The 22,935-nt window shown below is 51.3% G+C and overlaps 42 non-coding genes across 42 annotated transcripts; all 42 read left to right on the forward strand.

Annotated features, from left to right (window-relative positions):
* The first annotated feature begins 287 nt into the window (after nt 1–287).
* LOC139652721 (U1 spliceosomal RNA) lies at nt 288–451 on the forward strand. Its single transcript, XR_011695768.1, has one exon. It is a non-coding gene; the product is annotated as a U1 spliceosomal RNA (small nuclear RNA).
* A 376-nt stretch (nt 452–827) lies between these two features.
* Nucleotides 828–991, forward strand: LOC139652723 (U1 spliceosomal RNA). Its single transcript, XR_011695770.1, has one exon. It is a non-coding gene; the product is annotated as a U1 spliceosomal RNA (small nuclear RNA).
* Nucleotides 992–1,362: 371 nt separating this feature from the next.
* LOC139652724 (U1 spliceosomal RNA) lies at nt 1,363–1,526 on the forward strand. Its single transcript, XR_011695771.1, has one exon. It is a non-coding gene; the product is annotated as a U1 spliceosomal RNA (small nuclear RNA).
* A 375-nt stretch (nt 1,527–1,901) lies between these two features.
* Nucleotides 1,902–2,065, forward strand: LOC139652725 (U1 spliceosomal RNA). The gene has a single exon (XR_011695772.1). It is a non-coding gene; the product is annotated as a U1 spliceosomal RNA (small nuclear RNA).
* Nucleotides 2,066–2,445: 380 nt separating this feature from the next.
* LOC139652726 (U1 spliceosomal RNA) lies at nt 2,446–2,609 on the forward strand. The gene has a single exon (XR_011695773.1). It is a non-coding gene; the product is annotated as a U1 spliceosomal RNA (small nuclear RNA).
* A 380-nt stretch (nt 2,610–2,989) lies between these two features.
* Nucleotides 2,990–3,153, forward strand: LOC139652727 (U1 spliceosomal RNA). The gene has a single exon (XR_011695774.1). It is a non-coding gene; the product is annotated as a U1 spliceosomal RNA (small nuclear RNA).
* A 375-nt stretch (nt 3,154–3,528) lies between these two features.
* On the forward strand, nt 3,529–3,692 carry LOC139652728 (U1 spliceosomal RNA). The gene has a single exon (XR_011695775.1). It is a non-coding gene; the product is annotated as a U1 spliceosomal RNA (small nuclear RNA).
* A 375-nt stretch (nt 3,693–4,067) lies between these two features.
* LOC139652729 (U1 spliceosomal RNA) lies at nt 4,068–4,231 on the forward strand. The gene has a single exon (XR_011695776.1). It is a non-coding gene; the product is annotated as a U1 spliceosomal RNA (small nuclear RNA).
* A 380-nt stretch (nt 4,232–4,611) lies between these two features.
* On the forward strand, nt 4,612–4,775 carry LOC139652730 (U1 spliceosomal RNA). Its single transcript, XR_011695777.1, has one exon. It is a non-coding gene; the product is annotated as a U1 spliceosomal RNA (small nuclear RNA).
* Nucleotides 4,776–5,150: 375 nt separating this feature from the next.
* Nucleotides 5,151–5,314, forward strand: LOC139652731 (U1 spliceosomal RNA). Its single transcript, XR_011695778.1, has one exon. It is a non-coding gene; the product is annotated as a U1 spliceosomal RNA (small nuclear RNA).
* A 380-nt stretch (nt 5,315–5,694) lies between these two features.
* Nucleotides 5,695–5,858, forward strand: LOC139652732 (U1 spliceosomal RNA). The gene has a single exon (XR_011695779.1). It is a non-coding gene; the product is annotated as a U1 spliceosomal RNA (small nuclear RNA).
* Nucleotides 5,859–6,243: 385 nt separating this feature from the next.
* Nucleotides 6,244–6,407, forward strand: LOC139652735 (U1 spliceosomal RNA). The gene has a single exon (XR_011695781.1). It is a non-coding gene; the product is annotated as a U1 spliceosomal RNA (small nuclear RNA).
* A 376-nt stretch (nt 6,408–6,783) lies between these two features.
* Nucleotides 6,784–6,947, forward strand: LOC139652736 (U1 spliceosomal RNA). The gene has a single exon (XR_011695782.1). It is a non-coding gene; the product is annotated as a U1 spliceosomal RNA (small nuclear RNA).
* A 376-nt stretch (nt 6,948–7,323) lies between these two features.
* LOC139652737 (U1 spliceosomal RNA) lies at nt 7,324–7,487 on the forward strand. Its single transcript, XR_011695783.1, has one exon. It is a non-coding gene; the product is annotated as a U1 spliceosomal RNA (small nuclear RNA).
* A 371-nt stretch (nt 7,488–7,858) lies between these two features.
* LOC139652738 (U1 spliceosomal RNA) lies at nt 7,859–8,022 on the forward strand. Its single transcript, XR_011695784.1, has one exon. It is a non-coding gene; the product is annotated as a U1 spliceosomal RNA (small nuclear RNA).
* A 375-nt stretch (nt 8,023–8,397) lies between these two features.
* On the forward strand, nt 8,398–8,561 carry LOC139652739 (U1 spliceosomal RNA). Its single transcript, XR_011695785.1, has one exon. It is a non-coding gene; the product is annotated as a U1 spliceosomal RNA (small nuclear RNA).
* Nucleotides 8,562–8,941: 380 nt separating this feature from the next.
* On the forward strand, nt 8,942–9,105 carry LOC139652907 (U1 spliceosomal RNA). The gene has a single exon (XR_011695942.1). It is a non-coding gene; the product is annotated as a U1 spliceosomal RNA (small nuclear RNA).
* Nucleotides 9,106–9,481: 376 nt separating this feature from the next.
* Nucleotides 9,482–9,645, forward strand: LOC139652740 (U1 spliceosomal RNA). Its single transcript, XR_011695786.1, has one exon. It is a non-coding gene; the product is annotated as a U1 spliceosomal RNA (small nuclear RNA).
* Nucleotides 9,646–10,020: 375 nt separating this feature from the next.
* On the forward strand, nt 10,021–10,184 carry LOC139652741 (U1 spliceosomal RNA). The gene has a single exon (XR_011695787.1). It is a non-coding gene; the product is annotated as a U1 spliceosomal RNA (small nuclear RNA).
* Nucleotides 10,185–10,564: 380 nt separating this feature from the next.
* Nucleotides 10,565–10,728, forward strand: LOC139652908 (U1 spliceosomal RNA). Its single transcript, XR_011695943.1, has one exon. It is a non-coding gene; the product is annotated as a U1 spliceosomal RNA (small nuclear RNA).
* Nucleotides 10,729–11,104: 376 nt separating this feature from the next.
* Nucleotides 11,105–11,268, forward strand: LOC139652742 (U1 spliceosomal RNA). The gene has a single exon (XR_011695788.1). It is a non-coding gene; the product is annotated as a U1 spliceosomal RNA (small nuclear RNA).
* Nucleotides 11,269–11,639: 371 nt separating this feature from the next.
* Nucleotides 11,640–11,803, forward strand: LOC139652743 (U1 spliceosomal RNA). Its single transcript, XR_011695789.1, has one exon. It is a non-coding gene; the product is annotated as a U1 spliceosomal RNA (small nuclear RNA).
* Nucleotides 11,804–12,174: 371 nt separating this feature from the next.
* On the forward strand, nt 12,175–12,338 carry LOC139652744 (U1 spliceosomal RNA). The gene has a single exon (XR_011695790.1). It is a non-coding gene; the product is annotated as a U1 spliceosomal RNA (small nuclear RNA).
* Nucleotides 12,339–12,713: 375 nt separating this feature from the next.
* On the forward strand, nt 12,714–12,877 carry LOC139652746 (U1 spliceosomal RNA). The gene has a single exon (XR_011695792.1). It is a non-coding gene; the product is annotated as a U1 spliceosomal RNA (small nuclear RNA).
* Nucleotides 12,878–13,252: 375 nt separating this feature from the next.
* Nucleotides 13,253–13,416, forward strand: LOC139652747 (U1 spliceosomal RNA). The gene has a single exon (XR_011695793.1). It is a non-coding gene; the product is annotated as a U1 spliceosomal RNA (small nuclear RNA).
* Nucleotides 13,417–13,796: 380 nt separating this feature from the next.
* LOC139652748 (U1 spliceosomal RNA) lies at nt 13,797–13,960 on the forward strand. Its single transcript, XR_011695794.1, has one exon. It is a non-coding gene; the product is annotated as a U1 spliceosomal RNA (small nuclear RNA).
* Nucleotides 13,961–14,345: 385 nt separating this feature from the next.
* On the forward strand, nt 14,346–14,509 carry LOC139652750 (U1 spliceosomal RNA). The gene has a single exon (XR_011695795.1). It is a non-coding gene; the product is annotated as a U1 spliceosomal RNA (small nuclear RNA).
* Nucleotides 14,510–14,880: 371 nt separating this feature from the next.
* Nucleotides 14,881–15,044, forward strand: LOC139652751 (U1 spliceosomal RNA). Its single transcript, XR_011695796.1, has one exon. It is a non-coding gene; the product is annotated as a U1 spliceosomal RNA (small nuclear RNA).
* Nucleotides 15,045–15,419: 375 nt separating this feature from the next.
* Nucleotides 15,420–15,583, forward strand: LOC139652752 (U1 spliceosomal RNA). The gene has a single exon (XR_011695797.1). It is a non-coding gene; the product is annotated as a U1 spliceosomal RNA (small nuclear RNA).
* A 380-nt stretch (nt 15,584–15,963) lies between these two features.
* LOC139652753 (U1 spliceosomal RNA) lies at nt 15,964–16,127 on the forward strand. The gene has a single exon (XR_011695798.1). It is a non-coding gene; the product is annotated as a U1 spliceosomal RNA (small nuclear RNA).
* A 385-nt stretch (nt 16,128–16,512) lies between these two features.
* On the forward strand, nt 16,513–16,676 carry LOC139652754 (U1 spliceosomal RNA). The gene has a single exon (XR_011695799.1). It is a non-coding gene; the product is annotated as a U1 spliceosomal RNA (small nuclear RNA).
* A 376-nt stretch (nt 16,677–17,052) lies between these two features.
* LOC139652755 (U1 spliceosomal RNA) lies at nt 17,053–17,216 on the forward strand. The gene has a single exon (XR_011695800.1). It is a non-coding gene; the product is annotated as a U1 spliceosomal RNA (small nuclear RNA).
* A 375-nt stretch (nt 17,217–17,591) lies between these two features.
* LOC139652756 (U1 spliceosomal RNA) lies at nt 17,592–17,755 on the forward strand. Its single transcript, XR_011695801.1, has one exon. It is a non-coding gene; the product is annotated as a U1 spliceosomal RNA (small nuclear RNA).
* A 380-nt stretch (nt 17,756–18,135) lies between these two features.
* On the forward strand, nt 18,136–18,299 carry LOC139652758 (U1 spliceosomal RNA). Its single transcript, XR_011695803.1, has one exon. It is a non-coding gene; the product is annotated as a U1 spliceosomal RNA (small nuclear RNA).
* A 375-nt stretch (nt 18,300–18,674) lies between these two features.
* LOC139652759 (U1 spliceosomal RNA) lies at nt 18,675–18,838 on the forward strand. The gene has a single exon (XR_011695804.1). It is a non-coding gene; the product is annotated as a U1 spliceosomal RNA (small nuclear RNA).
* A 380-nt stretch (nt 18,839–19,218) lies between these two features.
* Nucleotides 19,219–19,382, forward strand: LOC139652760 (U1 spliceosomal RNA). The gene has a single exon (XR_011695805.1). It is a non-coding gene; the product is annotated as a U1 spliceosomal RNA (small nuclear RNA).
* A 385-nt stretch (nt 19,383–19,767) lies between these two features.
* LOC139652761 (U1 spliceosomal RNA) lies at nt 19,768–19,931 on the forward strand. The gene has a single exon (XR_011695806.1). It is a non-coding gene; the product is annotated as a U1 spliceosomal RNA (small nuclear RNA).
* Nucleotides 19,932–20,307: 376 nt separating this feature from the next.
* On the forward strand, nt 20,308–20,471 carry LOC139652762 (U1 spliceosomal RNA). Its single transcript, XR_011695807.1, has one exon. It is a non-coding gene; the product is annotated as a U1 spliceosomal RNA (small nuclear RNA).
* A 376-nt stretch (nt 20,472–20,847) lies between these two features.
* LOC139652763 (U1 spliceosomal RNA) lies at nt 20,848–21,011 on the forward strand. Its single transcript, XR_011695808.1, has one exon. It is a non-coding gene; the product is annotated as a U1 spliceosomal RNA (small nuclear RNA).
* A 371-nt stretch (nt 21,012–21,382) lies between these two features.
* LOC139652764 (U1 spliceosomal RNA) lies at nt 21,383–21,546 on the forward strand. The gene has a single exon (XR_011695809.1). It is a non-coding gene; the product is annotated as a U1 spliceosomal RNA (small nuclear RNA).
* A 375-nt stretch (nt 21,547–21,921) lies between these two features.
* On the forward strand, nt 21,922–22,085 carry LOC139652766 (U1 spliceosomal RNA). Its single transcript, XR_011695810.1, has one exon. It is a non-coding gene; the product is annotated as a U1 spliceosomal RNA (small nuclear RNA).
* Nucleotides 22,086–22,465: 380 nt separating this feature from the next.
* LOC139652909 (U1 spliceosomal RNA) lies at nt 22,466–22,629 on the forward strand. Its single transcript, XR_011695944.1, has one exon. It is a non-coding gene; the product is annotated as a U1 spliceosomal RNA (small nuclear RNA).
* The last annotated feature ends 306 nt before the right edge of the window (nt 22,630–22,935 follow it).

The raw sequence follows: 22,935 nt of genomic DNA on the forward strand, positions 1-22,935 counted from the left end.
TCCGACTTAGAAACGTCGCCAAGTGGTTTTGGATCCAGTTTCGTGTCGTTTGGTAGAGCAATGCATGATGGGAAAAAGAGAAAAACCTAAACAGAAGTAGCGTGCGTACCATGTATCCTAGTCAAATTGCAGCTCTGTTTTCAACTTGTCAGCGGCTGTGGTACAAAATGAGGATGAGCTGCTGCTGTTAAAGGCTCCGCGTGGACTCTGTGACGATTCATTGTACGCACCCTGAGCCAGAGTGGTATGTCTGCGGATGCCTCCCCCATCCCTGACATGCGCAACTCATACTTACCTGGCAGGGGAGATACCATGATCAAGAAGGTGGTTCACCCAGGGCGAGGCTCAGCCATTGCACTCCGGTTGTGCTGACCCCTGCGAATTCCCCAAATGTGGGAATCTCGACTGCATAATTTCTGGTAGTGGGGGACTGCGTTCGCGCTCTCCCCTGATGTTTTGTTGAAGTGAAGTGAAGTGACGTTCCTTGCGGGCGTTCCTTTTTGGCTTTGTTGCAATTGCTGCTGGGCTGCCGTTGCTTCTTCCGACTTAGAAACGTCGCCAAGTGGTTTTGGATCCAGTTTCGTGTCGTTTGGTAGAGCAATGCATGATGGGAAAAAGAGAAAAACCTAAACAGAAGTAGCGTGCGTACCATGTATCCTAGTCAAATTGCAGCTCTGTTTTCAACTTGTCAGCGGCTGTGGTACAAAATGAGGATGAGCTGCTGCTGTTAAAGGCTCCGCGTGGACTCTGTGACGATTCATTGTACGCACCCTGAGCCAGAGTGGTATGTCTGCGGATGCCTCCCCCATCCCTGACATGCGCAACTCATACTTACCTGGCAGGGGAGATACCATGATCAAGAAGGTGGTTCACCCAGGGCGAGGCTCAGCCATTGCACTCCGGTTGTGCTGACCCCTGCGAATTCCCCAAATGTGGGAATCTCGACTGCATAATTTCTGGTAGTGGGGGACTGCGTTCGCGCTCTCCCCTGATGTTTTGTTGAAGTGAAGTGACGTTCCTTGCGGGCGTTCCTTTTTGGCTTTGTTGCAATTGCTGCTGGGCTGCCGTTGCTTCTTCCGACTTAGAAACGTCGCCAAGTGGTTTTGGATCCAGTTTCGTGTCGTTTGGTAGAGCAATGCATGATGGGAAAAAGAGAAAAACCTAAACAGAAGTAGCGTGCGTACCATGTATCCTAGTCAAATTGCAGCTCTGTTTTCAACTTGTCAGCGGCTGTGGTACAAAATGAGGATGAGCTGCTGCTGTTAAAGGCTCCGCGTGGACTCTGTGACGATTCATTGTACGCACCCTGAGCCAGAGTGGTATGTCTGCGGATGCCTCCCCCATCCCTGACATGCGCAACTCATACTTACCTGGCAGGGGAGATACCATGATCAAGAAGGTGGTTCACCCAGGGCGAGGCTCAGCCATTGCACTCCGGTTGTGCTGACCCCTGCGAATTCCCCAAATGTGGGAATCTCGACTGCATAATTTCTGGTAGTGGGGGACTGCGTTCGCGCTCTCCCCTGATGTTTTGTTGAAGTGAAGTGACGTTCCTTGCGGGCACTCTGAGCTTTTTGGCTTTGTTGCAATTGCTGCTGGGCTGCCGTTGCTTCTTCCGACTTAGAAACGTCGCCAAGTGGTTTTGGATCCAGTTTCGTGTCGTTTTGTAGAGCAATGCATGATGGGAAAAAGAGAAAAACCTAAACAGAAGTAGCGTGCGTACCATGTATCCTAGTCAAATTGCAGCTCTGTTTTCAACTTGTCAGCGGCTGTGGTACAAAATGAGGATGAGCTGCTGCTGTTAAAGGCTCCGCGTGGACTCTGTGACGATTCATTGTACGCACCCTGAGCCAGAGTGGTATGTCTGCGGATGCCTCCCCCATCCCTGACATGCGCAACTCATACTTACCTGGCAGGGGAGATACCATGATCAAGAAGGTGGTTCACCCAGGGCGAGGCTCAGCCATTGCACTCCGGTTGTGCTGACCCCTGCGAATTCCCCAAATGTGGGAATCTCGACTGCATAATTTCTGGTAGTGGGGGACTGCGTTCGCGCTCTCCCCTGATGTTTTGTTGAAGTTAAGTGAAGTGACGTTCCTTGCGGGCACGCTGTGCTTTTTGGCTTTGTTGCAATTGCTGCTGGGCTGCCGTTGCTTCTTCCGACTTAGAAACGTCGCCAAGTGGTTTTGGATCCAGTTTCGTGTCGTTTGGTAGAGCAATGCATGATGGGAAAAAGAGAAAAACCTAAACAGAAGTAGCGTGCGTACCATGTATCCTAGTCAAATTGCAGCTCTGTTTTCCACTTGTCAGCGGCTGTGGTACAAAATGAGGATGAGCTGCTGCTGTTAAAGGCTCCGCGTGGACTCTGTGACGATTCATTGTACGCACCCTGAGCCAGAGTGGTATGTCTGCGGATGCCTCCCCCATCCCTGACATGCGCAACTCATACTTACCTGGCAGGGGAGATACCATGATCAAGAAGGTGGTTCACCCAGGGCGAGGCTCAGCCATTGCACTCCGGTTGTGCTGACCCCTGCGAATTCCCCAAATGTGGGAATCTCGACTGCATAATTTCTGGTAGTGGGGGACTGCGTTCGCGCTCTCCCCTGATGTTTTGTTGAAGTTAAGTGAAGTGACGTTCCTTGCGGGCACGCTGTGCTTTTTGGCTTTGTTGCAATTGCTGCTGGGCTGCCGTTGCTTCTTCCGACTTAGAAACGTCGCCAAGTGGTTTTTGATCCAGTTTCGTGTCGTTTGGTAGAGCAATGCATGATGGGAAAAAGAGAAAAACCTAAACAGAAGTAGCGTGCGTACCATGTATCCTAGTCAAATTGCAGCTCTGTTTTCCACTTGTCAGCGGCTGTGGTACAAAATGAGGATGAGCTGCTGCTGTTAAAGGCTCCGCGTGGACTCTGTGACGATTCATTGTACGCACCCTGAGCCAGAGTGGTATGTCTGCGGATGCCTCCCCCATCCCTGACATGCGCAACTCATACTTACCTGGCAGGGGAGATACCATGATCAAGAAGGTGGTTCACCCAGGGCGAGGCTCAGCCATTGCACTCCGGTTGTGCTGACCCCTGCGAATTCCCCAAATGTGGGAATCTCGACTGCATAATTTCTGGTAGTGGGGGACTGCGTTCGCGCTCTCCCCTGATGTTTTGTTGAAGTGAAGTGACGTTCCTTGCGGGCACGCTGAGCTTTTTGGCTTTGTTGCAATTGCTGCTGGGCTGCCGTTGCTTCTTCCGACTTAGAAACGTCGCCAAGTGGTTTTGGATCCAGTTTCGTGTCGTTTGGTAGAGCAATGCATGATGGGAAAAAGAGAAAAACCTAAACAGAAGTAGCGTGCGTACCATGTATCCTAGTCAAATTGCAGCTCTGTTTTCAACTTGTCAGCGGCTGTGGTACAAAATGAGGATGAGCTGCTGCTGTTAAAGGCTCCGCGTGGACTCTGTGACGATTCATTGTACGCACCCTGAGCCAGAGTGGTATGTCTGCGGATGCCTCCCCCATCCCTGACATGCGCAACTCATACTTACCTGGCAGGGGAGATACCATGATCAAGAAGGTGGTTCACCCAGGGCGAGGCTCAGCCATTGCACTCCGGTTGTGCTGACCCCTGCGAATTCCCCAAATGTGGGAATCTCGACTGCATAATTTCTGGTAGTGGGGGACTGCGTTCGCGCTCTCCCCTGATGTTTTGTTGAAGTGAAGTGACGTTCCTTGCGGGCACTCTGAGCTTTTTGGCTTTGTTGCAATTGCTGCTGGGCTGCCGTTGCTTCTTCCGACTTAGAAACGTCGCCAAGTGGTTTTGGATCCAGTTTCGTGTCGTTTTGTAGAGCAATGCATGATGGGAAAAAGAGAAAAACCTAAACAGAAGTAGCGTGCGTACCATGTATCCTAGTCAAATTGCAGCTCTGTTTTCAACTTGTCAGCGGCTGTGGTACAAAATGAGGATGAGCTGCTGCTGTTAAAGGCTCCGCGTGGACTCTGTGACGATTCATTGTACGCACCCTGAGCCAGAGTGGTATGTCTGCGGATGCCTCCCCCATCCCTGACATGCGCAACTCATACTTACCTGGCAGGGGAGATACCATGATCAAGAAGGTGGTTCACCCAGGGCGAGGCTCAGCCATTGCACTCCGGTTGTGCTGACCCCTGCGAATTCCCCAAATGTGGGAATCTCGACTGCATAATTTCTGGTAGTGGGGGACTGCGTTCGCGCTCTCCCCTGATGTTTTGTTGAAGTTAAGTGAAGTGACGTTCCTTGCGGGCACGCTGTGCTTTTTGGCTTTGTTGCAATTGCTGCTGGGCTGCCGTTGCTTCTTCCGACTTAGAAACGTCGCCAAGTGGTTTTTGATCCAGTTTCGTGTCGTTTGGTAGAGCAATGCATGATGGGAAAAAGAGAAAAACCTAAACAGAAGTAGCGTGCGTACCATGTATCCTAGTCAAATTGCAGCTCTGTTTTCCACTTGTCAGCGGCTGTGGTACAAAATGAGGATGAGCTGCTGCTGTTAAAGGCTCCGCGTGGACTCTGTGACGATTCATTGTACGCACCCTGAGCCAGAGTGGTATGTCTGCGGATGCCTCCCCCATCCCTGACATGCGCAACTCATACTTACCTGGCAGGGGAGATACCATGATCAAGAAGGTGGTTCACCCAGGGCGAGGCTCAGCCATTGCACTCCGGTTGTGCTGACCCCTGCGAATTCCCCAAATGTGGGAATCTCGACTGCATAATTTCTGGTAGTGGGGGACTGCGTTCGCGCTCTCCCCTGATGTTTTGTTGAAGTGAAGTGACGTTCCTTGCGGGCACGCTGAGCTTTTTGGCTTTGTTGCAATTGCTGCTGGGCTGCCGTTGCTTCTTCCGACTTAGAAACGTCGCCAAGTGGTTTTGGATCCAGTTTCGTGTCGTTTGGTAGAGCAATGCATGATGGGAAAAAGAGAAAAACCTAAACAGAAGTAGCGTGCGTACCATGTATCCTAGTCAAATTGCAGCTCTGTTTTCAACTTGTCAGCGGCTGTGGTACAAAATGAGGATGAGCTGCTGCTGTTAAAGGCTCCGCGTGGACTCTGTGACGATTCATTGTACGCACCCTGAGCCAGAGTGGTATGTCTGCGGATGCCTCCCCCATCCCTGACATGCGCAACTCATACTTACCTGGCAGGGGAGATACCATGATCAAGAAGGTGGTTCACCCAGGGCGAGGCTCAGCCATTGCACTCCGGTTGTGCTGACCCCTGCGAATTCCCCAAATGTGGGAATCTCGACTGCATAATTTCTGGTAGTGGGGGACTGCGTTCGCGCTCTCCCCTGATGTTTTGTTGAAGTTAAGTGAAGTGACGTTCCTTGCGGGCACGCTGTGCTTTTTGGCTTTGTTGCAATTGCTGCTGGGCTGCCGTTGCTTCTTCCGACTTAGAAACGTCGCCAAGTGGTTTTGGATCCAGTTTCGTGTCGTTTGGTAGAGCAATGCATGATGGGAAAAAGAGAAAAACCTAAACAGAAGTAGCGTGCGTACCATGTATCCTAGTCAAATTGCAGCTCTGTTTTCCACTTGTCAGCGGCTGTGGTACAAAATGAGGATGAGCTGCTGCTGTTAAAGGCTCCGCGTGGACTCTGTGACGATTCATTGTACGCACCCTGAGCCAGAGTGGTATGTCTGCGGATGCCTCCCCCATCCCTGACATGCGCAACTCATACTTACCTGGCAGGGGAGATACCATGATCAAGAAGGTGGTTCACCCAGGGCGAGGCTCAGCCATTGCACTCCGGTTGTGCTGACCCCTGCGAATTCCCCAAATGTGGGAATCTCGACTGCATAATTTCTGGTAGTGGGGGACTGCGTTCGCGCTCTCCCCTGATGTTTTGTTGAAGTGAAGTGAAGTGAAGTGACGTTCCTTGCGGGCACGCTGTGCTTTTTGGCTTTGTTGCAATTGCTGCTGGGCTGCCGTTGCTTCTTCCGACTTAGAAACGTCGCCAAGTGGTTTTGGATCCAGTTTCGTGTCGTTTGGTAGAGCAATGCATGATGGGAAAAAGAGAAAAACCTAAACAGAAGTAGCGTGCGTACCATGTATCCTAGTCAAATTGCAGCTCTGTTTTCAACTTGTCAGCGGCTGTGGTACAAAATGAGGATGAGCTGCTGCTGTTAAAGGCTCCGCGTGGACTCTGTGACGATTCATTGTACGCACCCTGAGCCAGAGTGGTATGTCTGCGGATGCCTCCCCCATCCCTGACATGCGCAACTCATACTTACCTGGCAGGGGAGATACCATGATCAAGAAGGTGGTTCACCCAGGGCGAGGCTCAGCCATTGCACTCCGGTTGTGCTGACCCCTGCGAATTCCCCAAATGTGGGAATCTCGACTGCATAATTTCTGGTAGTGGGGGACTGCGTTCGCGCTCTCCCCTGATGTTTTGTTGAAGTGAAGTGAAGTGACGTTCCTTGCGGGCGTTCCTTTTTGGCTTTGTTGCAATTGCTGCTGGGCTGCCGTTGCTTCTTCCGACTTAGAAACGTCGCCAAGTGGTTTTGGATCCAGTTTCGTGTCGTTTGGTAGAGCAATGCATGATGGGAAAAAGAGAAAAACCTAAACAGAAGTAGCGTGCGTACCATGTATCCTAGTCAAATTGCAGCTCTGTTTTCAACTTGTCAGCGGCTGTGGTACAAAATGAGGATGAGCTGCTGCTGTTAAAGGCTCCGCGTGGACTCTGTGACGATTCATTGTACGCACCCTGAGCCAGAGTGGTATGTCTGCGGATGCCTCCCCCATCCCTGACATGCGCAACTCATACTTACCTGGCAGGGGAGATACCATGATCAAGAAGGTGGTTCACCCAGGGCGAGGCTCAGCCATTGCACTCCGGTTGTGCTGACCCCTGCGAATTCCCCAAATGTGGGAATCTCGACTGCATAATTTCTGGTAGTGGGGGACTGCGTTCGCGCTCTCCCCTGATGTTTTGTTGAAGTGAAGTGAAGTGACGTTCCTTGCGGGCGTTCCTTTTTGGCTTTGTTGCAATTGCTGCTGGGCTGCCGTTGCTTCTTCCGACTTAGAAACGTCGCCAAGTGGTTTTGGATCCAGTTTCGTGTCGTTTGGTAGAGCAATGCATGATGGGAAAAAGAGAAAAACCTAAACAGAAGTAGCGTGCGTACCATGTATCCTAGTCAAATTGCAGCTCTGTTTTCAACTTGTCAGCGGCTGTGGTACAAAATGAGGATGAGCTGCTGCTGTTAAAGGCTCCGCGTGGACTCTGTGACGATTCATTGTACGCACCCTGAGCCAGAGTGGTATGTCTGCGGATGCCTCCCCCATCCCTGACATGCGCAACTCATACTTACCTGGCAGGGGAGATACCATGATCAAGAAGGTGGTTCACCCAGGGCGAGGCTCAGCCATTGCACTCCGGTTGTGCTGACCCCTGCGAATTCCCCAAATGTGGGAATCTCGACTGCATAATTTCTGGTAGTGGGGGACTGCGTTCGCGCTCTCCCCTGATGTTTTGTTGAAGTGAAGTGACGTTCCTTGCGGGCGTTCCTTTTTGGCTTTGTTGCAATTGCTGCTGGGCTGCCGTTGCTTCTTCCGACTTAGAAACGTCGCCAAGTGGTTTTGGATCCAGTTTCGTGTCGTTTGGTAGAGCAATGCATGATGGGAAAAAGAGAAAAACCTAAACAGAAGTAGCGTGCGTACCATGTATCCTAGTCAAATTGCAGCTCTGTTTTCAACTTGTCAGCGGCTGTGGTACAAAATGAGGATGAGCTGCTGCTGTTAAAGGCTCCGCGTGGACTCTGTGACGATTCATTGTACGCACCCTGAGCCAGAGTGGTATGTCTGCGGATGCCTCCCCCATCCCTGACATGCGCAACTCATACTTACCTGGCAGGGGAGATACCATGATCAAGAAGGTGGTTCACCCAGGGCGAGGCTCAGCCATTGCACTCCGGTTGTGCTGACCCCTGCGAATTCCCCAAATGTGGGAATCTCGACTGCATAATTTCTGGTAGTGGGGGACTGCGTTCGCGCTCTCCCCTGATGTTTTGTTGAAGTGAAGTGACGTTCCTTGCGGGCACTCTGAGCTTTTTGGCTTTGTTGCAATTGCTGCTGGGCTGCCGTTGCTTCTTCCGACTTAGAAACGTCGCCAAGTGGTTTTGGATCCAGTTTCGTGTCGTTTTGTAGAGCAATGCATGATGGGAAAAAGAGAAAAACCTAAACAGAAGTAGCGTGCGTACCATGTATCCTAGTCAAATTGCAGCTCTGTTTTCAACTTGTCAGCGGCTGTGGTACAAAATGAGGATGAGCTGCTGCTGTTAAAGGCTCCGCGTGGACTCTGTGACGATTCATTGTACGCACCCTGAGCCAGAGTGGTATGTCTGCGGATGCCTCCCCCATCCCTGACATGCGCAACTCATACTTACCTGGCAGGGGAGATACCATGATCAAGAAGGTGGTTCACCCAGGGCGAGGCTCAGCCATTGCACTCCGGTTGTGCTGACCCCTGCGAATTCCCCAAATGTGGGAATCTCGACTGCATAATTTCTGGTAGTGGGGGACTGCGTTCGCGCTCTCCCCTGATGTTTTGTTGAAGTTAAGTGAAGTGACGTTCCTTGCGGGCACGCTGTGCTTTTTGGCTTTGTTGCAATTGCTGCTGGGCTGCCGTTGCTTCTTCCGACTTAGAAACGTCGCCAAGTGGTTTTTGATCCAGTTTCGTGTCGTTTGGTAGAGCAATGCATGATGGGAAAAAGAGAAAAACCTAAACAGAAGTAGCGTGCGTACCATGTATCCTAGTCAAATTGCAGCTCTGTTTTCCACTTGTCAGCGGCTGTGGTACAAAATGAGGATGAGCTGCTGCTGTTAAAGGCTCCGCGTGGACTCTGTGACGATTCATTGTACGCACCCTGAGCCAGAGTGGTATGTCTGCGGATGCCTCCCCCATCCCTGACATGCGCAACTCATACTTACCTGGCAGGGGAGATACCTTGATCAAGAAGGTGGTTCACCCAGGGCGAGGCTCAGCCATTGCACTCCGGTTGTGCTGACCCCTGCGAATTCCCCAAATGTGGGAATCTCGACTGCATAATTTCTGGTAGTGGGGGACTGCGTTCGCGCTCTCCCCTGATGTTTTGTTGAAGTGAAGTGAAGTGACGTTCCTTGCGGGCGTTCCTTTTTGGCTTTGTTGCAATTGCTGCTGGGCTGCCGTTGCTTCTTCCGACTTAGAAACGTCGCCAAGTGGTTTTGGATCCAGTTTCGTGTCGTTTGGTAGAGCAATGCATGATGGGAAAAAGAGAAAAACCTAAACAGAAGTAGCGTGCGTACCATGTATCCTAGTCAAATTGCAGCTCTGTTTTCAACTTGTCAGCGGCTGTGGTACAAAATGAGGATGAGCTGCTGCTGTTAAAGGCTCCGCGTGGACTCTGTGACGATTCATTGTACGCACCCTGAGCCAGAGTGGTATGTCTGCGGATGCCTCCCCCATCCCTGACATGCGCAACTCATACTTACCTGGCAGGGGAGATACCATGATCAAGAAGGTGGTTCACCCAGGGCGAGGCTCAGCCATTGCACTCCGGTTGTGCTGACCCCTGCGAATTCCCCAAATGTGGGAATCTCGACTGCATAATTTCTGGTAGTGGGGGACTGCGTTCGCGCTCTCCCCTGATGTTTTGTTGAAGTGAAGTGACGTTCCTTGCGGGCACTCTGAGCTTTTTGGCTTTGTTGCAATTGCTGCTGGGCTGCCGTTGCTTCTTCCGACTTAGAAACGTCGCCAAGTGGTTTTGGATCCAGTTTCGTGTCGTTTTGTAGAGCAATGCATGATGGGAAAAAGAGAAAAACCTAAACAGAAGTAGCGTGCGTACCATGTATCCTAGTCAAATTGCAGCTCTGTTTTCAACTTGTCAGCGGCTGTGGTACAAAATGAGGATGAGCTGCTGCTGTTAAAGGCTCCGCGTGGACTCTGTGACGATTCATTGTACGCACCCTGAGCCAGAGTGGTATGTCTGCGGATGCCTCCCCCATCCCTGACATGCGCAACTCATACTTACCTGGCAGGGGAGATACCATGATCAAGAAGGTGGTTCACCCAGGGCGAGGCTCAGCCATTGCACTCCGGTTGTGCTGACCCCTGCGAATTCCCCAAATGTGGGAATCTCGACTGCATAATTTCTGGTAGTGGGGGACTGCGTTCGCGCTCTCCCCTGATGTTTTGTTGAAGTTAAGTGAAGTGACGTTCCTTGCGGGCACGCTGTGCTTTTTGGCTTTGTTGCAATTGCTGCTGGGCTGCCGTTGCTTCTTCCGACTTAGAAACGTCGCCAAGTGGTTTTTGATCCAGTTTCGTGTCGTTTGGTAGAGCAATGCATGATGGGAAAAAGAGAAAAACCTAAACAGAAGTAGCGTGCGTACCATGTATCCTAGTCAAATTGCAGCTCTGTTTTCCACTTGTCAGCGGCTGTGGTACAAAATGAGGATGAGCTGCTGCTGTTAAAGGCTCCGCGTGGACTCTGTGACGATTCATTGTACGCACCCTGAGCCAGAGTGGTATGTCTGCGGATGCCTCCCCCATCCCTGACATGCGCAACTCATACTTACCTGGCAGGGGAGATACCTTGATCAAGAAGGTGGTTCACCCAGGGCGAGGCTCAGCCATTGCACTCCGGTTGTGCTGACCCCTGCGAATTCCCCAAATGTGGGAATCTCGACTGCATAATTTCTGGTAGTGGGGGACTGCGTTCGCGCTCTCCCCTGATGTTTTGTTGAAGTGAAGTGAAGTGACGTTCCTTGCGGGCGTTCCTTTTTGGCTTTGTTGCAATTGCTGCTGGGCTGCCGTTGCTTCTTCCGACTTAGAAACGTCGCCAAGTGGTTTTGGATCCAGTTTCGTGTCGTTTGGTAGAGCAATGCATGATGGGAAAAAGAGAAAAACCTAAACAGAAGTAGCGTGCGTACCATGTATCCTAGTCAAATTGCAGCTCTGTTTTCAACTTGTCAGCGGCTGTGGTACAAAATGAGGATGAGCTGCTGCTGTTAAAGGCTCCGCGTGGACTCTGTGACGATTCATTGTACGCACCCTGAGCCAGAGTGGTATGTCTGCGGATGCCTCCCCCATCCCTGACATGCGCAACTCATACTTACCTGGCAGGGGAGATACCATGATCAAGAAGGTGGTTCACCCAGGGCGAGGCTCAGCCATTGCACTCCGGTTGTGCTGACCCCTGCGAATTCCCCAAATGTGGGAATCTCGACTGCATAATTTCTGGTAGTGGGGGACTGCGTTCGCGCTCTCCCCTGATGTTTTGTTGAAGTGAAGTGACGTTCCTTGCGGGCGTTCCCTTTTGGCTTTGTTGCAATTGCTGCTGGGCTGCCGTTGCTTCTTCCGACTTAGAAACGTCGCCAAGTGGTTTTGGATCCAGTTTCGTGTCGTTTGGTAGAGCAATGCATGATGGGAAAAAGAGAAAAACCTAAACAGAAGTAGCGTGCGTACCATGTATCCTAGTCAAATTGCAGCTCTGTTTTCAACTTGTCAGCGGCTGTGGTACAAAATGAGGATGAGCTGCTGCTGTTAAAGGCTCCGCGTGGACTCTGTGACGATTCATTGTACGCACCCTGAGCCAGAGTGGTATGTCTGCGGATGCCTCCCCCATCCCTGACATGCGCAACTCATACTTACCTGGCAGGGGAGATACCATGATCAAGAAGGTGGTTCACCCAGGGCGAGGCTCAGCCATTGCACTCCGGTTGTGCTGACCCCTGCGAATTCCCCAAATGTGGGAATCTCGACTGCATAATTTCTGGTAGTGGGGGACTGCGTTCGCGCTCTCCCCTGATGTTTTGTTGAAGTGAAGTGACGTTCCTTGCGGGCGTTCCTTTTTGGCTTTGTTGCAATTGCTGCTGGGCTGCCGTTGCTTCTTCCGACTTAGAAACGTCGCCAAGTGGTTTTGGATCCAGTTTCGTGTCGTTTGGTAGAGCAATGCATGATGGGAAAAAGAGAAAAACCTAAACAGAAGTAGCGTGCGTACCATGTATCCTAGTCAAATTGCAGCTCTGTTTTCAACTTGTCAGCGGCTGTGGTACAAAATGAGGATGAGCTGCTGCTGTTAAAGGCTCCGCGTGGACTCTGTGACGATTCATTGTACGCACCCTGAGCCAGAGTGGTATGTCTGCGGATGCCTCCCCCATCCCTGACATGCGCAACTCATACTTACCTGGCAGGGGAGATACCATGATCAAGAAGGTGGTTCACCCAGGGCGAGGCTCAGCCATTGCACTCCGGTTGTGCTGACCCCTGCGAATTCCCCAAATGTGGGAATCTCGACTGCATAATTTCTGGTAGTGGGGGACTGCGTTCGCGCTCTCCCCTGATGTTTTGTTGAAGTGAAGTGACGTTCCTTGCGGGCACTCTGAGCTTTTTGGCTTTGTTGCAATTGCTGCTGGGCTGCCGTTGCTTCTTCCGACTTAGAAACGTCGCCAAGGGGTTTTGGATCCAGTTTCGTGTCGTTTGGTAGAGCAATGCATGATGGGAAAAAGAGAAAAACCTAAACAGAAGTAGCGTGCGTACCATGTATCCTAGTCAAATTGCAGCTCTGTTTTCAACTTGTCAGCGGCTGTGGTACAAAATGAGGATGAGCTGCTGCTGTTAAAGGCTCCGCGTGGACTCTGTGACGATTCATTGTACGCACCCTGAGCCAGAGTGGTATGTCTGCGGATGCCTCCCCCATCCCTGACATGCGCAACTCATACTTACCTGGCAGGGGAGATACCATGATCAAGAAGGTGGTTCACCCAGGGCGAGGCTCAGCCATTGCACTCCGGTTGTGCTGACCCCTGCGAATTCCCCAAATGTGGGAATCTCGACTGCATAATTTCTGGTAGTGGGGGACTGCGTTCGCGCTCTCCCCTGATGTTTTGTTGAAGTGAAGTGACGTTCCTTGCGGGCACTCTGAGCTTTTTGGCTTTGTTGCAATTGCTGCTGGGCTGCCGTTGCTTCTTCCGACTTAGAAACGTCGCCAAGTGGTTTTGGATCCAGTTTCGTGTCGTTTTGTAGAGCAATGCATGATGGGAAAAAGAGAAAAACCTAAACAGAAGTAGCGTGCGTACCATGTATCCTAGTCAAATTGCAGCTCTGTTTTCAACTTGTCAGCGGCTGTGGTACAAAATGAGGATGAGCTGCTGCTGTTAAAGGCTCCGCGTGGACTCTGTGACGATTCATTGTACGCACCCTGAGCCAGAGTGGTATGTCTGCGGATGCCTCCCCCATCCCTGACATGCGCAACTCATACTTACCTGGCAGGGGAGATACCATGATCAAGAAGGTGGTTCACCCAGGGCGAGGCTCAGCCATTGCACTCCGGTTGTGCTGACCCCTGCGAATTCCCCAAATGTGGGAATCTCGACTGCATAATTTCTGGTAGTGGGGGACTGCGTTCGCGCTCTCCCCTGATGTTTTGTTGAAGTTAAGTGAAGTGACGTTCCTTGCGGGCACGCTGTGCTTTTTGGCTTTGTTGCAATTGCTGCTGGGCTGCCGTTGCTTCTTCCGACTTAGAAACGTCGCCAAGTGGTTTTGGATCCAGTTTCGTGTCGTTTGGTAGAGCAATGCATGATGGGAAAAAGAGAAAAACCTAAACAGAAGTAGCGTGCGTACCATGTATCCTAGTCAAATTGCAGCTCTGTTTTCCACTTGTCAGCGGCTGTGGTACAAAATGAGGATGAGCTGCTGCTGTTAAAGGCTCCGCGTGGACTCTGTGACGATTCATTGTACGCACCCTGAGCCAGAGTGGTATGTCTGCGGATGCCTCCCCCATCCCTGACATGCGCAACTCATACTTACCTGGCAGGGGAGATACCATGATCAAGAAGGTGGTTCACCCAGGGCGAGGCTCAGCCATTGCACTCCGGTTGTGCTGACCCCTGCGAATTCCCCAAATGTGGGAATCTCGACTGCATAATTTCTGGTAGTGGGGGACTGCGTTCGCGCTCTCCCCTGATGTTTTGTTGAAGTGAAGTGAAGTGAAGTGACGTTCCTTGCGGGCACGCTGTGCTTTTTGGCTTTGTTGCAATTGCTGCTGGGCTGCCGTTGCTTCTTCCGACTTAGAAACGTCGCCAAGTGGTTTTGGATCCAGTTTCGTGTCGTTTGGTAGAGCAATGCATGATGGGAAAAAGAGAAAAACCTAAACAGAAGTAGCGTGCGTACCATGTATCCTAGTCAAATTGCAGCTCTGTTTTCAACTTGTCAGCGGCTGTGGTACAAAATGAGGATGAGCTGCTGCTGTTAAAGGCTCCGCGTGGACTCTGTGACGATTCATTGTACGCACCCTGAGCCAGAGTGGTATGTCTGCGGATGCCTCCCCCATCCCTGACATGCGCAACTCATACTTACCTGGCAGGGGAGATACCATGATCAAGAAGGTGGTTCACCCAGGGCGAGGCTCAGCCATTGCACTCCGGTTGTGCTGACCCCTGCGAATTCCCCAAATGTGGGAATCTCGACTGCATAATTTCTGGTAGTGGGGGACTGCGTTCGCGCTCTCCCCTGATGTTTTGTTGAAGTGAAGTGACGTTCCTTGCGGGCGTTCCTTTTTGGCTTTGTTGCAATTGCTGCTGGGCTGCCGTTGCTTCTTCCGACTTAGAAACGTCGCCAAGTGGTTTTTGATCCAGTTTCGTGTCGTTTGGTAGAGCAATGCATGATGGGAAAAAGAGAAAAACCTAAACAGAAGTAGCGTGCGTACCATGTATCCTAGTCAAATTGCAGCTCTGTTTTCCACTTGTCAGCGGCTGTGGTACAAAATGAGGATGAGCTGCTGCTGTTAAAGGCTCCGCGTGGACTCTGTGACGATTCATTGTACGCACCCTGAGCCAGAGTGGTATGTCTGCGGATGCCTCCCCCATCCCTGACATGCGCAACTCATACTTACCTGGCAGGGGAGATACCATGATCAAGAAGGTGGTTCACCCAGGGCGAGGCTCAGCCATTGCACTCCGGTTGTGCTGACCCCTGCGAATTCCCCAAATGTGGGAATCTCGACTGCATAATTTCTGGTAGTGGGGGACTGCGTTCGCGCTCTCCCCTGATGTTTTGTTGAAGTGAAGTGACGTTCCTTGCGGGCACGCTGAGCTTTTTGGCTTTGTTGCAATTGCTGCTGGGCTGCCGTTGCTTCTTCCGACTTAGAAACGTCGCCAAGTGGTTTTGGATCCAGTTTCGTGTCGTTTGGTAGAGCAATGCATGATGGGAAAAAGAGAAAAACCTAAACAGAAGTAGCGTGCGTACCATGTATCCTAGTCAAATTGCAGCTCTGTTTTCAACTTGTCAGCGGCTGTGGTACAAAATGAGGATGAGCTGCTGCTGTTAAAGGCTCCGCGTGGACTCTGTGACGATTCATTGTACGCACCCTGAGCCAGAGTGGTATGTCTGCGGATGCCTCCCCCATCCCTGACATGCGCAACTCATACTTACCTGGCAGGGGAGATACCATGATCAAGAAGGTGGTTCACCCAGGGCGAGGCTCAGCCATTGCACTCCGGTTGTGCTGACCCCTGCGAATTCCCCAAATGTGGGAATCTCGACTGCATAATTTCTGGTAGTGGGGGACTGCGTTCGCGCTCTCCCCTGATGTTTTGTTGAAGTTAAGTGAAGTGACGTTCCTTGCGGGCACGCTGTGCTTTTTGGCTTTGTTGCAATTGCTGCTGGGCTGCCGTTGCTTCTTCCGACTTAGAAACGTCGCCAAGTGGTTTTGGATCCAGTTTCGTGTCGTTTGGTAGAGCAATGCATGATGGGAAAAAGAGAAAAACCTAAACAGAAGTAGCGTGCGTACCATGTATCCTAGTCAAATTGCAGCTCTGTTTTCCACTTGTCAGCGGCTGTGGTACAAAATGAGGATGAGCTGCTGCTGTTAAAGGCTCCGCGTGGACTCTGTGACGATTCATTGTACGCACCCTGAGCCAGAGTGGTATGTCTGCGGATGCCTCCCCCATCCCTGACATGCGCAACTCATACTTACCTGGCAGGGGAGATACCATGATCAAGAAGGTGGTTCACCCAGGGCGAGGCTCAGCCATTGCACTCCGGTTGTGCTGACCCCTGCGAATTCCCCAAATGTGGGAATCTCGACTGCATAATTTCTGGTAGTGGGGGACTGCGTTCGCGCTCTCCCCTGATGTTTTGTTGAAGTGAAGTGAAGTGAAGTGACGTTCCTTGCGGGCACGCTGTGCTTTTTGGCTTTGTTGCAATTGCTGCTGGGCTGCCGTTGCTTCTTCCGACTTAGAAACGTCGCCAAGTGGTTTTGGATCCAGTTTCGTGTCGTTTGGTAGAGCAATGCATGATGGGAAAAAGAGAAAAACCTAAACAGAAGTAGCGTGCGTACCATGTATCCTAGTCAAATTGCAGCTCTGTTTTCAACTTGTCAGCGGCTGTGGTACAAAATGAGGATGAGCTGCTGCTGTTAAAGGCTCCGCGTGGACTCTGTGACGATTCATTGTACGCACCCTGAGCCAGAGTGGTATGTCTGCGGATGCCTCCCCCATCCCTGACATGCGCAACTCATACTTACCTGGCAGGGGAGATACCATGATCAAGAAGGTGGTTCACCCAGGGCGAGGCTCAGCCATTGCACTCCGGTTGTGCTGACCCCTGCGAATTCCCCAAATGTGGGAATCTCGACTGCATAATTTCTGGTAGTGGGGGACTGCGTTCGCGCTCTCCCCTGATGTTTTGTTGAAGTGAAGTGAAGTGACGTTCCTTGCGGGCGTTCCTTTTTGGCTTTGTTGCAATTGCTGCTGGGCTGCCGTTGCTTCTTCCGACTTAGAAACGTCGCCAAGTGGTTTTGGATCCAGTTTCGTGTCGTTTGGTAGAGCAATGCATGATGGGAAAAAGAGAAAAACCTAAACAGAAGTAGCGTGCGTACCATGTATCCTAGTCAAATTGCAGCTCTGTTTTCAACTTGTCAGCGGCTGTGGTACAAAATGAGGATGAGCTGCTGCTGTTAAAGGCTCCGCGTGGACTCTGTGACGATTCATTGTACGCACCCTGAGCCAGAGTGGTATGTCTGCGGATGCCTCCCCCATCCCTGACATGCGCAACTCATACTTACCTGGCAGGGGAGATACCATGATCAAGAAGGTGGTTCACCCAGGGCGAGGCTCAGCCATTGCACTCCGGTTGTGCTGACCCCTGCGAATTCCCCAAATGTGGGAATCTCGACTGCATAATTTCTGGTAGTGGGGGACTGCGTTCGCGCTCTCCCCTGATGTTTTGTTGAAGTGAAGTGACGTTCCTTGCGGGCACTCTGAGCTTTTTGGCTTTGTTGCAATTGCTGCTGGGCTGCCGTTGCTTCTTCCGACTTAGAAACGTCGCCAAGTGGTTTTGGATCCAGTTTCGTGTCGTTTTGTAGAGCAATGCATGATGGGAAAAAGAGAAAAACCTAAACAGAAGTAGCGTGCGTACCATGTATCCTAGTCAAATTGCAGCTCTGTTTTCAACTTGTCAGCGGCTGTGGTACAAAATGAGGATGAGCTGCTGCTGTTAAAGGCTCCGCGTGGACTCTGTGACGATTCATTGTACGCACCCTGAGCCAGAGTGGTATGTCTGCGGATGCCTCCCCCATCCCTGACATGCGCAACTCATACTTACCTGGCAGGGGAGATACCATGATCAAGAAGGTGGTTCACCCAGGGCGAGGCTCAGCCATTGCACTCCGGTTGTGCTGACCCCTGCGAATTCCCCAAATGTGGGAATCTCGACTGCATAATTTCTGGTAGTGGGGGACTGCGTTCGCGCTCTCCCCTGATGTTTTGTTGAAGTTAAGTGAAGTGACGTTCCTTGCGGGCACGCTGTGCTTTTTGGCTTTGTTGCAATTGCTGCTGGGCTGCCGTTGCTTCTTCCGACTTAGAAACGTCGCCAAGTGGTTTTTGATCCAGTTTCGTGTCGTTTGGTAGAGCAATGCATGATGGGAAAAAGAGAAAAACCTAAACAGAAGTAGCGTGCGTACCATGTATCCTAGTCAAATTGCAGCTCTGTTTTCCACTTGTCAGCGGCTGTGGTACAAAATGAGGATGAGCTGCTGCTGTTAAAGGCTCCGCGTGGACTCTGTGACGATTCATTGTACGCACCCTGAGCCAGAGTGGTATGTCTGCGGATGCCTCCCCCATCCCTGACATGCGCAACTCATACTTACCTGGCAGGGGAGATACCATGATCAAGAAGGTGGTTCACCCAGGGCGAGGCTCAGCCATTGCACTCCGGTTGTGCTGACCCCTGCGAATTCCCCAAATGTGGGAATCTCGACTGCATAATTTCTGGTAGTGGGGGACTGCGTTCGCGCTCTCCCCTGATGTTTTGTTGAAGTGAAGTGACGTTCCTTGCGGGCACGCTGAGCTTTTTGGCTTTGTTGCAATTGCTGCTGGGCTGCCGTTGCTTCTTCCGACTTAGAAACGTCGCCAAGTGGTTTTGGATCCAGTTTCGTGTCGTTTGGTAGAGCAATGCATGATGGGAAAAAGAGAAAAACCTAAACAGAAGTAGCGTGCGTACCATGTATCCTAGTCAAATTGCAGCTCTGTTTTCAACTTGTCAGCGGCTGTGGTACAAAATGAGGATGAGCTGCTGCTGTTAAAGGCTCCGCGTGGACTCTGTGACGATTCATTGTACGCACCCTGAGCCAGAGTGGTATGTCTGCGGATGCCTCCCCCATCCCTGACATGCGCAACTCATACTTACCTGGCAGGGGAGATACCATGATCAAGAAGGTGGTTCACCCAGGGCGAGGCTCAGCCATTGCACTCCGGTTGTGCTGACCCCTGCGAATTCCCCAAATGTGGGAATCTCGACTGCATAATTTCTGGTAGTGGGGGACTGCGTTCGCGCTCTCCCCTGATGTTTTGTTGAAGTTAAGTGAAGTGACGTTCCTTGCGGGCACGCTGTGCTTTTTGGCTTTGTTGCAATTGCTGCTGGGCTGCCGTTGCTTCTTCCGACTTAGAAACGTCGCCAAGTGGTTTTGGATCCAGTTTCGTGTCGTTTGGTAGAGCAATGCATGATGGGAAAAAGAGAAAAACCTAAACAGAAGTAGCGTGCGTACCATGTATCCTAGTCAAATTGCAGCTCTGTTTTCCACTTGTCAGCGGCTGTGGTACAAAATGAGGATGAGCTGCTGCTGTTAAAGGCTCCGCGTGGACTCTGTGACGATTCATTGTACGCACCCTGAGCCAGAGTGGTATGTCTGCGGATGCCTCCCCCATCCCTGACATGCGCAACTCATACTTACCTGGCAGGGGAGATACCATGATCAAGAAGGTGGTTCACCCAGGGCGAGGCTCAGCCATTGCACTCCGGTTGTGCTGACCCCTGCGAATTCCCCAAATGTGGGAATCTCGACTGCATAATTTCTGGTAGTGGGGGACTGCGTTCGCGCTCTCCCCTGATGTTTTGTTGAAGTGAAGTGAAGTGAAGTGACGTTCCTTGCGGGCACGCTGTGCTTTTTGGCTTTGTTGCAATTGCTGCTGGGCTGCCGTTGCTTCTTCCGACTTAGAAACGTCGCCAAGTGGTTTTGGATCCAGTTTCGTGTCGTTTGGTAGAGCAATGCATGATGGGAAAAAGAGAAAAACCTAAACAGAAGTAGCGTGCGTACCATGTATCCTAGTCAAATTGCAGCTCTGTTTTCAACTTGTCAGCGGCTGTGGTACAAAATGAGGATGAGCTGCTGCTGTTAAAGGCTCCGCGTGGACTCTGTGACGATTCATTGTACGCACCCTGAGCCAGAGTGGTATGTCTGCGGATGCCTCCCCCATCCCTGACATGCGCAACTCATACTTACCTGGCAGGGGAGATACCATGATCAAGAAGGTGGTTCACCCAGGGCGAGGCTCAGCCATTGCACTCCGGTTGTGCTGACCCCTGCGAATTCCCCAAATGTGGGAATCTCGACTGCATAATTTCTGGTAGTGGGGGACTGCGTTCGCGCTCTCCCCTGATGTTTTGTTGAAGTGAAGTGAAGTGACGTTCCTTGCGGGCGTTCCTTTTTGGCTTTGTTGCAATTGCTGCTGGGCTGCCGTTGCTTCTTCCGACTTAGAAACGTCGCCAAGTGGTTTTGGATCCAGTTTCGTGTCGTTTGGTAGAGCAATGCATGATGGGAAAAAGAGAAAAACCTAAACAGAAGTAGCGTGCGTACCATGTATCCTAGTCAAATTGCAGCTCTGTTTTCAACTTGTCAGCGGCTGTGGTACAAAATGAGGATGAGCTGCTGCTGTTAAAGGCTCCGCGTGGACTCTGTGACGATTCATTGTACGCACCCTGAGCCAGAGTGGTATGTCTGCGGATGCCTCCCCCATCCCTGACATGCGCAACTCATACTTACCTGGCAGGGGAGATACCATGATCAAGAAGGTGGTTCACCCAGGGCGAGGCTCAGCCATTGCACTCCGGTTGTGCTGACCCCTGCGAATTCCCCAAATGTGGGAATCTCGACTGCATAATTTCTGGTAGTGGGGGACTGCGTTCGCGCTCTCCCCTGATGTTTTGTTGAAGTGAAGTGAAGTGACGTTCCTTGCGGGCGTTCCTTTTTGGCTTTGTTGCAATTGCTGCTGGGCTGCCGTTGCTTCTTCCGACTTAGAAACGTCGCCAAGTGGTTTTGGATCCAGTTTCGTGTCGTTTGGTAGAGCAATGCATGATGGGAAAAAGAGAAAAACCTAAACAGAAGTAGCGTGCGTACCATGTATCCTAGTCAAATTGCAGCTCTGTTTTCAACTTGTCAGCGGCTGTGGTACAAAATGAGGATGAGCTGCTGCTGTTAAAGGCTCCGCGTGGACTCTGTGACGATTCATTGTACGCACCCTGAGCCAGAGTGGTATGTCTGCGGATGCCTCCCCCATCCCTGACATGCGCAACTCATACTTACCTGGCAGGGGAGATACCATGATCAAGAAGGTGGTTCACCCAGGGCGAGGCTCAGCCATTGCACTCCGGTTGTGCTGACCCCTGCGAATTCCCCAAATGTGGGAATCTCGACTGCATAATTTCTGGTAGTGGGGGACTGCGTTCGCGCTCTCCCCTGATGTTTTGTTGAAGTGAAGTGACGTTCCTTGCGGGCGTTCCTTTTTGGCTTTGTTGCAATTGCTGCTGGGCTGCCGTTGCTTCTTCCGACTTAGAAACGTCGCCAAGTGGTTTTGGATCCAGTTTCGTGTCGTTTGGTAGAGCAATGCATGATGGGAAAAAGAGAAAAACCTAAACAGAAGTAGCGTGCGTACCATGTATCCTAGTCAAATTGCAGCTCTGTTTTCAACTTGTCAGCGGCTGTGGTACAAAATGAGGATGAGCTGCTGCTGTTAAAGGCTCCGCGTGGACTCTGTGACGATTCATTGTACGCACCCTGAGCCAGAGTGGTATGTCTGCGGATGCCTCCCCCATCCCTGACATGCGCAACTCATACTTACCTGGCAGGGGAGATACCATGATCAAGAAGGTGGTTCACCCAGGGCGAGGCTCAGCCATTGCACTCCGGTTGTGCTGACCCCTGCGAATTCCCCAAATGTGGGAATCTCGACTGCATAATTTCTGGTAGTGGGGGACTGCGTTCGCGCTCTCCCCTGATGTTTTGTTGAAGTGAAGTGACGTTCCTTGCGGGCACTCTGAGCTTTTTGGCTTTGTTGCAATTGCTGCTGGGCTGCCGTTGCTTCTTCCGACTTAGAAACGTCGCCAAGTGGTTTTGGATCCAGTTTCGTGTCGTTTTGTAGAGCAATGCATGATGGGAAAAAGAGAAAAACCTAAACAGAAGTAGCGTGCGTACCATGTATCCTAGTCAAATTGCAGCTCTGTTTTCAACTTGTCAGCGGCTGTGGTACAAAATGAGGATGAGCTGCTGCTGTTAAAGGCTCCGCGTGGACTCTGTGACGATTCATTGTACGCACCCTGAGCCAGAGTGGTATGTCTGCGGATGCCTCCCCCATCCCTGACATGCGCAACTCATACTTACCTGGCAGGGGAGATACCATGATCAAGAAGGTGGTTCACCCAGGGCGAGGCTCAGCCATTGCACTCCGGTTGTGCTGACCCCTGCGAATTCCCCAAATGTGGGAATCTCGACTGCATAATTTCTGGTAGTGGGGGACTGCGTTCGCGCTCTCCCCTGATGTTTTGTTGAAGTTAAGTGAAGTGACGTTCCTTGCGGGCACGCTGTGCTTTTTGGCTTTGTTGCAATTGCTGCTGGGCTGCCGTTGCTTCTTCCGACTTAGAAACGTCGCCAAGTGGTTTTTGATCCAGTTTCGTGTCGTTTGGTAGAGCAATGCATGATGGGAAAAAGAGAAAAACCTAAACAGAAGTAGCGTGCGTACCATGTATCCTAGTCAAATTGCAGCTCTGTTTTCCACTTGTCAGCGGCTGTGGTACAAAATGAGGATGAGCTGCTGCTGTTAAAGGCTCCGCGTGGACTCTGTGACGATTCATTGTACGCACCCTGAGCCAGAGTGGTATGTCTGCGGATGCCTCCCCCATCCCTGACATGCGCAACTCATACTTACCTGGCAGGGGAGATACCTTGATCAAGAAGGTGGTTCACCCAGGGCGAGGCTCAGCCATTGCACTCCGGTTGTGCTGACCCCTGCGAATTCCCCAAATGTGGGAATCTCGACTGCATAATTTCTGGTAGTGGGGGACTGCGTTCGCGCTCTCCCCTGATGTTTTGTTGAAGTGAAGTGACGTTCCTTGCGGGCACGCTGAGCTTTTTGGCTTTGTTGCAATTGCTGCTGGGCTGCCGTTGCTTCTTCCGACTTAGAAACGTCGCCAAGTGGTTTTGGATCCAGTTTCGTGTCGTTTGGTAGAGCAATGCATGATGGGAAAAAGAGAAAAACCTAAACAGAAGTAGCGTGCGTACCATGTATCCTAGTCAAATTGCAGCTCTGTTTTCAACTTGTCAGCGGCTGTGGTACAAAATGAGGATGAGCTGCTGCTGTTAAAGGCTCCGCGTGGACTCTGTGACGATT

The sequence above is a fragment of the Centroberyx affinis genome, unplaced genomic scaffold (assembly GCF_046629955.1).
Source record: "Centroberyx affinis isolate AG114_WGS23_722 - 3 ecotype Tasmania unplaced genomic scaffold, CSIRO-AGI_Caff_v1 ptg001845l_1, whole genome shotgun sequence".
NCBI lineage: Eukaryota > Metazoa > Chordata > Actinopteri > Beryciformes > Berycidae > Centroberyx > Centroberyx affinis.